Source organism: Ranitomeya variabilis, chromosome 3 (genome assembly GCF_051348905.1).
Source record: "Ranitomeya variabilis isolate aRanVar5 chromosome 3, aRanVar5.hap1, whole genome shotgun sequence".
NCBI lineage: Eukaryota > Metazoa > Chordata > Amphibia > Anura > Dendrobatidae > Ranitomeya > Ranitomeya variabilis.
In genome coordinates this window covers 592,075,174-592,087,898 of record NC_135234.1, presented here as the reverse complement: position 1 = coordinate 592,087,898, position 12,725 = coordinate 592,075,174, and the positions used below count along the sequence as shown (strand labels likewise).

At 40.5% G+C, this 12,725-nt stretch overlaps 2 long non-coding RNA genes across 2 annotated transcripts in view; both read left to right on the top strand.

Annotated features, from left to right (window-relative positions):
• The first annotated feature begins 815 nt into the window (after nt 1-815).
• LOC143818416 (uncharacterized) overlaps nt 816-12,725 on the top strand; it is a 28,625-nt gene continuing 16,715 nt past the window's right edge. The window contains exon 1 of the long non-coding RNA XR_013224527.1: nt 816-1,468. This is a non-coding gene — a long non-coding RNA (uncharacterized LOC143818416). The remainder of the gene's footprint in view (nt 1,469-12,725) is intronic.
• Nucleotides 4,450-5,199, top strand: LOC143818415 (uncharacterized). The gene is made up of 3 exons (XR_013224526.1): nt 4,450-4,765; nt 4,840-4,900; nt 5,082-5,199. It is a non-coding gene; the product is annotated as an uncharacterized LOC143818415 (long non-coding RNA).

The following is a 12,725-nucleotide window of genomic DNA, read 5'->3' as shown; positions in this document are numbered from 1 at the left end:
TTGCATCCCGAACAATTTTCCTTGCAGTTGTGGATGACATTTTTGTTGGTCTACCTGACCGTGGTTTTGTTTTTACAGAGTCCCTGATTTTCCATTTGTTAATCACAGTGTGAACACTGCTGACTGGCATTATCAATTCCTTGGCTATCTTTTTGTATCCCTTTTCTGTTTTATACAGTTCAACTACCCTTTCCCATAGATCCATTGACAATTCTTTTGCTTTCCCCATGACTCACAAATTCACAATCCAGAAACATCATTGGCTGGATGAAAGATGCAAGAGTCTGTCTGGATCCCAGAAATTCTCTCAGCTGTTATACACACATTGATGCACTAATTGCAGGCAAACAGGTCACAGATGAGGATACCTTTGGTAGCCATTCAAACCTTTTTGTGTCAACTTCTGTCCATGTTATCAGGCCAAAATCACCAGGGTATGTGAACTTTTGATTAGGTCTATTTGGATGTTTTGGGCTGTTATTATGATTTAAAAAGAGAAACCATCATAGTTTGACAATAAATGGCTTTACCCAACCACTAACCATGAGTGGAGAAAAAGTTTTGGTGTTATCATTCATATTCTCTGAAAAAAGGCCAAGAAAGCTAAAATTCTGCCAGGGTTTGTAAACTTTTGATCACAACTGTAGATAAATAGATATCAGTGAGATTTATAATTATTGCCTTGCATGTGTAACTTACTGAACATGTATTAACAAAATAAATAAATGAAAAACATTATGTGGGGTCCCCCTCATTTTTGGTAACCAGCAAAGGTAAAGCAGACAGCTGTGAGCTGATATTATCAGCCTGGGAAGGTCAATGGTTATTGGGCCCTTCCCACCATAAAAATACCAGCCCTCAGATGCCCCAGAAGTGAAGCATCTCATGAGATGCTCCAATTCTGGCACTTTGCCTTTGCTCTTTTTGATTGCCCTGGTGTATTGGAAATCGGGGTCGTTTGGGAATGGTTCATAACCACAGCTAACATTAAGTCCTGATGTTAGCAATGGAGAGGTGTCTATCAGACACCCCTATTATTAACCCAGTATTAAAAAGAAAAACACACACCTAAAAATGCTTTATTTAAAAAAAATTCCCCAACTCTTTCCCTGGTTCACCAATTTATATAAAAAAAAAATCTGACATGGTCCGGTGAATCTGATGTAGTCCTCAAAGGGAAACCTGAAAAACATAAATGTGGAAAAATTATAACAAGACACTGTCTCACGTTCACCAATTTATTCTAAAAAACTTTCTGCTCAGATTCAACGTAGTCCAGCACTTCCCACAACATTCCTCGAGTCCATCGTCGAAAGCCTATGGAGCCTCATTCTGAGACACCACAGGTTTTAGCAGCAACCACTCCTGGCTCACGGTGGGCTCTGCAAATACGGAGACTGTGAAGAGCAGTAAAGTTACTTATCTGAGTCGCTGGGTCATTCTGTGACAGTTGTGGAGTCAGATAGAGGTAAGGTCAGTATTTAATTTTTACAATCACAGCGTTCATAATTTCGGTAATTTACAGACCATTATTTCCTCATGCACATTGCATATAAGCAAAAAAATGTATTCTACTTTATTAAGAAGAGCTGTATTGATCATGTCATGCTCAGCGCATATATTTCTGAACTTTGTCCTTTTGAATTCTTAGATTTTCATCTGTCAATCCCAAACACACTTTGTTGCGGCTTGCTCAGTAATGTATTTCAGAGGAAAGCATCCACATGCAGTTTCTAAATTAGCCATATCATCAGGTTCTTAGAAGTTCACAACTCAGCAAGACATTCCCCTTCTCCATAAGACATACAGTCTCAAACTCCCAGTGACAAGAACTAACACAGATCGATCTTTAGATTACTTTCAAGTGAGTGAGCTTTATAATTGAGCTAAGAGCTGGCAGACTGTAAACACCCGAGCGCGCAGAAGACTTCGCTTTTGAATATACAGTAATAAAGAATCTATTAAACTTCAGGAGTGTCCTTGCCTGGGAATATCACAAATAGCATCTTGCATCTACTATATATTTCTTTGTTATAGAAACTGTGTTTTTTCAGCTCACAGAAGTGATACTCTGTCCTAGTTTGGAAAAACTTGAAGTACCGTAAATATTGAGAAGGAACTTAGTAATGTCTGGAATGCGCATTCCTTCCCCATAACGTAAGCTAACTGAAAAGGAGAATCACAGTAACGTCTGAGTGCATGTAGTGGAAAATAGATATATAACATATACAATATGGACCGAAGTATTGGGATACTACTCTTAATCATTGAATTCAGTTTTTTTACTCAATGCCACCGGTATATAAAATCCTTGCCAGAGCCATGTAGCCAGCCTTTATAAACATTTGTGAACGAATGGATACCGGTAGTTCTAAAGAACGCCTTGAATTTGAGTGTGGAACAATAATAGCATGCCACCATTAAAAGTCAGTTTGTGAAATAAATATTCTTTGATCAACGGTTATTTGTATTATTAAAAAATGAAAGCAATCCTTACATCACTAAGTACTGTTAGAGCTCACCTGGAAAGGCGGGTTGATGAAGTTGCAGGTCAGGGTGGACACATGGACCCAGTTTGATGACACAGCAGGGTGACTGGACTGCAGGCAAGCAATTGAGGAGGGACATGTCAAAAGCCATGGAACAGGAGAGCAGATGTAGAGGAAAATTGCCAAGTTTGAAGCAGATCTTAAATGTCGACTGTACATAGTACAAACCAAAGGGGTCTGCTTCGGTGAACAGAATCTAATAACAGTTTGTATAACTTACAGCAAACAAGCAAACGGTTGGTTAACCTAGAGGTCTGAAAAGCAGTAGCTGCAATTTGTAGATTCCTCAGCAGATTACAATATAATGCGAACAGAGTCTAATAACAGTTCATAATGCTTACAGCAAACGATGAGTTGACCAGCAGGTCACAGAAGCAGGGGATACAAGTTGTAGAATCCACAGCAGATTGCATCGTAATGTGAACAGACTCTTACAACTATCATAATGCTTAGAGCATATGATGGGTTAATCAGCATGTCTTGTGAAGCAGAAGGGGCAAATTGTAGAAATCATAAGAGTCTAAGATGATAGCAACAAAAGAAACTGGATTGTGGCAAAATCCAAACAAACAGTTGGAAAACACATTAGAGTCTCAATATTCAGACACAAAGGTGTAGGTAAGAGGGCCTTAAAAGACTTGAGAGATGATGTCACTGAGGAACATCGGGGCACTTGTAAGACCCGATGTGGAGCACAACAAAGGGCGGGGGCTATAGTATAAGGGAGCGGAACCCAGCTCTGAATGTGAGACAGGTGTGTATTAGGCACAAATTCAAGAACACAGCTATTAGACTCTGGAGCAATTGGAAATGTACTCTGTGGAGTGATGAATCACAATTCTCTAGCAGTCTCTAGGTTCACATTGCGTTAGGGCGATCCGTTTAATGGATCAGTTTGTAAGCAGCACTAATGCAAAGTAACGGACACGTTAACGCATTAGTGTAACGGATCCTAATGCATGTCAAAATCTGCATGCTTTGCAATGGTCCGTTAGTATGTGACGCACCTTTGAACGCGAACTACCATGTTTTCGAGTCCGGTACTGTTAAATATGCTTATTTTGCACATTTATTTAATCAGGACTTAACCAGGTGCATTATTCTTAAAGAAAAATGTCATAATATTCTCATAAAAAAGGTAGTGGTTTATTGAATTGTCCACAGAAAAACCACATTGTAGCAAAACATAAAATAGATGAAATAGTTACGAACAGATTGTCCATGTGTAGATATCAGCACTTGATACTCATCTTTCCCAAAGTTCTGAATGGTAAAAGCCATCTGTCTGTGTGAAATCTGAAGGTCATCATGGCTACCAGCTGTTCATGTTCCTTCCTTGTGTGACTTGTCTGATGTCCATGGAGAATGATGGTGAAGACAGGAGGTGACAGCCCCCACGTGAAAAAAGCCCCACACCCTCCTAAGAGCTGTGTTTATATATGTGTCCTACAGACCACGTGTTCCCCTTTATATGGTGTTGACTTATACTCTGAACTACATACACAGAAATAGCCCTTTGTAATGTCAGCAAGAAGCAATGTGTTCAGTGCAGGATTGAGAATATGAATAATTCAATTAATAATTAATATTTAACAGGTACGGTGTATGCACAGTTACGGAAGGGTTCATTCTGTCATAGAACTGTATTACAAATGCAGGCAGACGCAATTCTACCAATTTGTACAAATTTTAGCCCTGGTTTGGATTGCGTTCATGAGGGCCTGCTATGGTTATGTACCCATGATATCATCACCTCATGTGACAGGAAATGTGATTTCAGCCATTTTGGAGCCTACAGTCTGCAAACAAACACTGTGTGCACTGTGTGATCTACTGGAGCCAATGTAAGTACTATTTTTATATATGTATTTACATATTGTGTGAATTGTGTGGTGGCCAATGTATGTGGACTAAATATATGTTTTTGTACGTACACAAATGTCAGATACTGAGGGATCTACCCGCAGAAGCATGTCTGCCACCCCCTTCTCTGAAACGGTATAGTCATGAAATCTTTACATAAAAAGTTGAATGGCACTCTAGTGTACTGACGGGTTTCACATGCATTTTATGTGAAATCATTCTTTATAGCTCTGCTCAGTATGGTATTATGCATAGTGTAATCATGTGTCTGTTTAATATTTTAGGATTCATCTGACTCTTCAGAGCCAAAGAAGAAAACCAAGCCACCCCCCAAAAATAAACCAAGCAAAAAGGTAAATGCAAAAAGTGTTGCCTTCTTGACATTAATAGCGATATGAATGGTAACTATATCTTTTTTAAATTGAAGGTTCCAACAAAAAAGAGCTACCTCCCAGCCTCGGCGTGTTGCATCACCTCCTGTTGCAGTGGTAAGCTCACAAAGGCGATATTTTTGTACAATTTTTATTTTTTTTATCCAATGTAGTATTCAAGCAAAATAACATTAAACAAACCAACAAATAATGTGTAGAACCGTCATTGTTGAAACATATATATAAACGCAATATGAACATACACTCTGATTTGTTTTTCAAACATTGTGTTACATAGTCCAAGCTGCCATAAAAAAGACACCTTCGTGTAGATGAAGAGCCCTTGGACTGAAAATGAGACTCTGATAGCTTTGGTGCATGCAAATCCTTCAATATGGGACCAGAGTGACAGCTCGCATAGTGATATTATTAAAAACAAGAGATTGTGGAAGAAAATAATTTGTGAGTTGGATCCCCGCTATCTGGAAAAGTCGACCTCCTCCCCCAAAAAATTGGTAATTAATGGGCAAGTTAAACTGATGTTAGTTCCTTGAAATGTTTTTTTTGAGAAATAATTTTTCATTTTTTTTTATTGTAGTCGATGCAGTCCATACCCGTTAGCGTGCAATAAGAGACATATTTGTCCGTGACTACCGTTGAAACCTTTCTACCCCAAGTGGATCTTCTGGTAGACGGACCACCCCTTATGTTCTCTACGAGCAATTGATGTTTCTTCAGAAAACATTGTCCCAGCGATCATAAGTACAGTAATCTTATTATAATCTATGTGTTTGTGTGAAAAAATGGTGTTAAAAAATTTTGGTAAAAAATTGTGCTCAAAAAGTATGTTTAACAATTGTGTGAAAAAAGTGTGTTAATAAGTTTGTGTGACAAGATTGTGTGTTAAAAGTGTGTAGTGTGTGTTTTGTGTGTTAATAAAGTGTGTTCAAAAAAAGATGGCTAAAAATATTTTCTGCTACAAGTGTGTGTTAAATTTACATTGTTTTTTTAATATTATTTTTTTTTTTATAGAACGGTCTGCAGTACAGCTGCTCCTGAAGAGCCAGAGGCGTTAATGGAGCCATCTGGCCAGGAACAAACCTAACAAACAGGCACTGAAGATGTGTCTGTCCTGAGCGAGCCACGATCAATGGACAGTAGTGCTGTGGCTCCTGTTGTCAGTGCCGGTTTGCAAGCACAGCTGGACTGCTAAAGAAGAAGTCGATGCGATAATAGTTGATGGAATCCAACGGTTAGAGAATCTGTGTCACAGCAAACACAGAGAACTAAGGCGGGAAATTAAGGACTTGCAATCTCGAGAATCTGTTTACACAGCCAATGACTGGAAGCTATTTTTTTTTTGATCCTATGTCCCTTTAGTCCAAAACATAATTCAGCACAGGAATTTACAGTTCCGACACAGGGTAAATGATCTAGTTGAGGAATTTTTGGGACCTCAACAACCCACTTCCTTTCAAACAAAAGCAAGTGCGAGCCATTGTACCATGGAGATGCAGTCGTACCAAGCGACAACACAACTGTGCGGCCAGAGTGAACCTGGTCTGGAAATGTACCTTCAATGTAGCAGTCCAACTTTCAGTTGGCCAGACAATATGCCCACGCAGTACCACAATCTGTAAAAGCTAAAATTGATGACTGAAACTGCTGTTTGTTATAGTCCATATTTGGATTTTATTCAGTTGGGCAATATAGCCTTTGAAAGTTTAGGTTTTAATTTTACTAGACCTCTATTTGAATACGTTATATCTTAAATCCCAATGGGATCACATATGTTTTAAATGCCTACCAAAATTTGGAGGGGGAGACTATTGTATTCAGGGCATGTTAATAAAAAATTGATTTTGTTAATGAAGATTCGAAACTTTACTTGTGTTTTAAAAAATAAATGTACATAAAGCCAAAATTTAGTACATATGACAACAGAACATAACACCAAAAGAACAAAAAATACACATGGTACACTGATCATAATCCACACTCAATTCACATATTTCAACATAACATCCATGTTTTTCCATGGAACTTGACCTTCATTTACAAAATAATGGGCAAATTGATCACGTATTTGCATAATTTTAACTGGTGAACGAACTGTAGTCGACTATGCTCATCAGGCTTGACTCACAGTCATCGGGGTCAACTACCGGAGGTTCATGTCGTGACACAAAATTCTGTAGGCAGATGCAAGCCTTCACTACATGGTCCACATTTTCAGGTTGAAATTGCATACACGATAATAAAATCCACCATTTTGAAGTCAGAATGCCAAATGTGCATTCAACATAGCGTCTTGCTCGGCTCAAGAGATAATTAAAGATGCCTCTGGTGTAGTTTAGACTGCGGCTTGAGTACGGCTTTATTAGATTTCGTCCTAGTTGGAACACCTCACCCCAACTAAAACAAATGGTAAACTTGGGCCTTCCGTGCCTTGTAGAGGTCGTGCTGCAGGTATGTTGAAGCTGTTGCTGTACAGGCATTTCCCCATGTTGGACTCTTTGAATACTCGGGAATCGTTGGTCCGACCATATGCCCCAATATCAACTGCAACAAAATGGTATTTAGCATCCACAATAGCTATTAACACAATTGAAAAGTATTTACATAGTTACATAGTTATTGAGGTTGAAGGAAGACTTTAAGTCCATCTAGTTCAACCCATAGCCTAACCTAACATGCCCTAACATGTTGATCCAGAGGAAGGCAAAAAAAACCCATGTGGCAAGGAGTAACTCCACCATGGGGAAAAAAATTCCTTCCCGACTCCACATACGGCAATCAGACTAGTTCCCTGGATCAACGCCTTATCAAGGAATCTAGTGTATATACCCTGTAATATTATACTTTTCCAGAAAGGTATCCAGTCCCCTCTTAAATTTAAGTAATGAATCACTCATTACAACATCATACGGCAGAGAGTTCCATAGTCTCACTGCTCTTACAGTAAAGAATCCGCGTCTGTTATTATGCTTAAACCTTCTTTCCTCCAGACGTAGAGGATGCCCCCTTGTCCCTGTCTCAGGTCTATGATTAAAAAGATCATCAGAAAGGTCTTTGTACTGTCCCCTCATATATTTATACATTAAAATAAGATCACCCCTTAGTCTTCGTTTTTCCAAACTAAATAGCCCCAAGTGTAATAACCTATCTTGGTATTGCAGACCCCCCAGTCCTCTAATAACCTTGGTCGCTCTTCTCTGCACCCGCTCCAGTTCAGCTATGTCTTTCTTATACACCGGAGACCAGAACTGTGCACAGTATTCTAAGTGTGGTCGAACTAGTGACTTGTATAGAGGTAAAATTATGTTCTCCTCATGAGCATCTATGCCTCTTTTAATACATCCCATTATTTTATTTGCCTTTGTAGCAGCTGCCTGACACTGGCCACTGAATATGAGTCTGTCATCCACCCATACACCCAGGTCTTTTTCATTGATGGTTTTGCCCAGAGTTTTAGAATTAAGCACATAGTTATACATCTTATTACTTCTACCCAAGTGCATGACCTTACATTTATCCCCATTAAAACTCATTTGCCATTTATCAGCCCAAGCTTCTAGTTTACATAAATCATCCTGTAATATAAAATTGTCCTCCCCTGTATTGATTACCCTACAGAGTTTAGTGTCATCTGCAAATATTGAAATTCTACTCTGAATGCCCCCTACAAGGTCATTAATAAATATGTTAAAAAGAAGAGGGCCCAATACTGACCCCTGTGGTACCCCACTGCTAACCGCGACCCAGTCCGAGTGTGCTCCATTAATAACCACCCTTTGTTTCCTATCCCTGAGCCAGCTCTCAACCCACTTACACATATTTTCCCCTATCCCCATTACTCTCATTTTGTGTATCAACCTTTTGTGTGGCACCGTATCAAAAGCTTTGGAAAAGTCCATATACACTACGTCCACTGGGTTCCCTTGGTCCAGTCCGGAACTTACCTCTTCATAGAAGCTGATCAAATTAGTCTGACATGAGCGGTCCCTAGTAAACCCGTGCTGATACTGGGTCATGAGGTTATTCCTCTTCAGATACTCCAGTATAGCATCCCTTAGAATGCCCTCCAGGATTTTACCCATAGTAGAGGTTAAGCTTACTGGCCTATAATTACCGAGTTCAGTTTTTGCCCCTTTTTTGAATATTGGCACCACATTTGCTATACGCCACTCCTGTGGTACAGACCCTGTTATTATGGACTCTTTAAAGATTAAAAATAATGGTCTATCAATGACTGTACTTAGTTCCTGCAGTACTCGGGGGTGTATCCCATCCGGGCCCGGAGATTTGTCAATTTTAGTGATTTTTAGACGCCGCTGTACTTCCTGCTGGGTTAAGCAGTTGACATTTAATGGGGAATTTTTATCACTAGTCATATTGGCAGCCATGGGATTTTCTTTTGTAAATACTGATGAAAAAAAGTCATTTAGCAGATTGGCTTTTTCCTCATCCTCATCCACCATTTCACCCAGACTATTTTTAAGGGGGCCAACACTGTAATTTTTTAGTTTCTTACTATTTATATAGTTAAAGAATATTTTGGGATTATTTTTACTCTCTCTGGCAATGAGTCTCTCTGTCTCAATCTTTGCTGCCTTGATTTGCTTTTTACAGAATTTATTTAATTTTCTGTATTTATTTAATGCCTCATCACTACCTACTTCCTTTAATTCTCTAAATGCTTTCTTTTTGTTCCTTATTGCGCCCCTTACAGCTCTATTTAGCCATATTGGTTTCCTCCTATTTCTAGTATGTTTATTCCCATACGGTATATACTGTGCACAGGTCCTATCCAGGATGCTAATAAACGTCTCCCATTTTCTTTGTGTATTTTTGTGTCTCAGGATATCGTCCCAGTTAATTGCACCAAGATCCTCTCTCATCCGTTGGAAATTTGCCCTCCTGAAGTTTAGTGTCCTTGTCACCCCCCTACTACCCATCTTATTAAAGGTTACATGAAAACTTATTATTTTATGATCACTATTCCCCAAGTGACCCCCAACCCTTATATTTGATATGCGGTCTGGCCTGTTGGTTAATATTAGGTCTAGCAGTGCCCCCCTCCTTGTTGGGTCCTGAACCAGCTGTGAAAGGTAAGTGTCTCTCATAGTTGTCAAAAACCGATTACCTTTGCTGGAACTGCAGGTTTCTGTTCCCCAATCTATTTCAGGGTAGTTGAAGTCCCCCATAATAATGACTTCTCCTTGAGTCGCAGCTTCATCTATTTGCTTTACGAGGATATTCTCCATTGCTTCCATTATTTTTGGAGATTTATAACAAACCCCTATCAGTAATTTATTATTTTTTCCCCCTCCCCTTATCTCCACCCACAGGGACTCGACATTTTCATTAAATTCACCTATATCACGCAGGATGGGTTTTAAGGAAGATTTTACATATAGACACACCCCTCCCCCTCGCTTATCTGTACGGTCATTTCTGAACAGGCTATAGCCCTGCAAGTTAACAGCCCAGTCATGGCTCTCATCCAGCCACGTCTCAGATATCCCCACCATGTCATAATTATGCTCCAACAACATTAGTTCTAATTCGTCCATTTTGTTGGCGAGGCTTCTGGCATTAGTATACATGCACTTGATGTTACTCTCTGTACCTCTATTCTTTCTTAAATTATTAACTGTTCTAACCCCACCCCCCATGCCACCGCCACCCCCAACTTCCTTATTTGTGCCCAGCTCTCTATCTGCACTATCTTCCCCTCCTATAAAATGAATACCCTCCCCCCCAATCCCTAGTTTAAACACTCCTCCAACCTTCTAACCATTTTCTCCCCCAGCACAGCTGCCCCTTCCCCATTGAGGTGCAGCCCGTCCCTAGCGTAGAGCCTGTAGCCCACTGAGAAGTCGGCCCAGTTCTGCAGGAACCCAAACCCCTCCTTCCTACACCAATTCTTGAGCCACTTATTAACCTCCCTAATCTCCCGTTGCCTCTCTGGCGTGGCACGTGGTACAGGCAGTATTTCGGAAAATACCACGTTGGAGGTCCTTGCTTTCAGCTTGCAGCCTAATTCCCTGAAATCATCTTTAAGGACCTTCCACCTACCTCTAACTTTGTCATTTGTGCCAATGTGCACCATGACTGCTGGGTCCTCACCAGCCCCTCCCAGTAATCTGTCCACCCGATCAGCGATGTGTCGGACTCGAGCGCCAGGTAGGCAGCACACCGTCCGACGATCCCTGTCTTTGTGACAGATTGCCCTATCTGTTCCCCTAATAATTGAGTCCCCCACTACCAGCACCTGTCTGGCCTGCCCTGCTCTCCTTTTTCCCTCCTTACTGGAGCAGTCACTCCTCCGGCTTTCAGAGGACATGCCTGGCTGCAGCAGTGCTACCCCTGTACTGGCACCCCCCTCATCTGCCAACTTAGCAAACTTATTGGGGTGTGCCAGATCAGGACTAGCCTCCCTGGCACTCTTCCCTCTACCCCGCCTTCTATCTGTCACCCAGCTAACTGCCACACTGTCCTGCAGCTCCATCCTACCATCCCCCTCCTCATCTATCCCATTGAGCGTCTGCTCTGTGAGCAGAAGACTCCTCTCCATATTGTCTATGGATCTCAGTGTTGCCAGCTGCACATTTAGATCCAAAATCTGGGCTTCCAAATGCACAATGTGCTCACATCTCGCACAGCAGTATGCACCCTCGACCAGCTGGTCAAGGACTGCATACATGTGGCAAGATGTGCACTGGATGGCATTAACAATAGTGGAGCACATTTCCTAATGGGGATTGCACCACACAGAAACTTTAATTAAAAATAAATACAAAGTATTAATTTAAAAAAAAAAAAAAAAACAGAAGCAATTCCTCCCTTGGAAACTCCCTGATTCCAAAGTCACTGAATCACAAGTCACACACTTACCGCCGTTCTCACTTACGCTCAGGTCACACTCAGCTCGCTCACACTCGCTGTGCTGAAGATTTATAGATTTTTTTTTTTTTTCTCTCTATCTCCCCTCAACAGCAATCCACCTTGCTGTTCAGATGCACTTCCAAAAAAAATTTGTTATAGTTGTAGTACAGGGATCCACTATGTACGGGTTTTTGAATCCGGATGTGCTTCCCGTCCATGGCACCAATGCAATTGGGAAAATTAGCCACATCCTCAAAGCTTTTGGCCATGGAGAGCCACATTGCTAGTGTTGGTGTCTGTAGTACAATTGGCTGTAAGATGTTCCAAATGGCCTCACAGGTTTCACAAACAAGTTTGCAATTGGTCGATTTGCCCAGTCGAAATTGGAAGTGCAGTGAGGCAAATGTTTCTCCCGTAGCCAGGTATCTCTGAGCAAAAACAATATCATGAGCAAAATGGACATAGAGTACAGAAACGCTTACATTTTTTTCAAGACAAAAAACAAGGCGACTGAAAATGGACATTAAACTGTATGACATTTGACTACGTGTAGGAAACAACATGAAATGCACAATGCTTGTCTTTGAAATCAGCTAGCACAATGTAAAGAAATTAAAGAAAAATTACCTCAGGGTCACCACTAAACGTTCCTCACCAGAAATACTTTCAGGGAAATTGATGTGTTGATGTATCTCATCCTTGACATGCGACAGCAGAATATCAAATGTTTCAATTGTCATTCGAAGATATCGCTGAAATTTAAATGATTCCGTATTTGAACATAGAGAGTGTGAAAGGTACCATATGTTTGCCGAAAAATGTTGACTTCATGAACTCAATATCTCCTCTTACAAACACATCTTCTCCGACAACGATGTCGCAACTGCATCAGACGAAATCTTAAAGCTGAGACACAAACATCTTGCTGGCAGCTGAAATACACTCAAAGCTTCCAAAATGGTGAATGGGTCCACCCACTCACAACGCTGACATTTTTATAGCAAAAAAAATTGAACTATATTGACAGTTTCGGAACGCATACAAACAGATA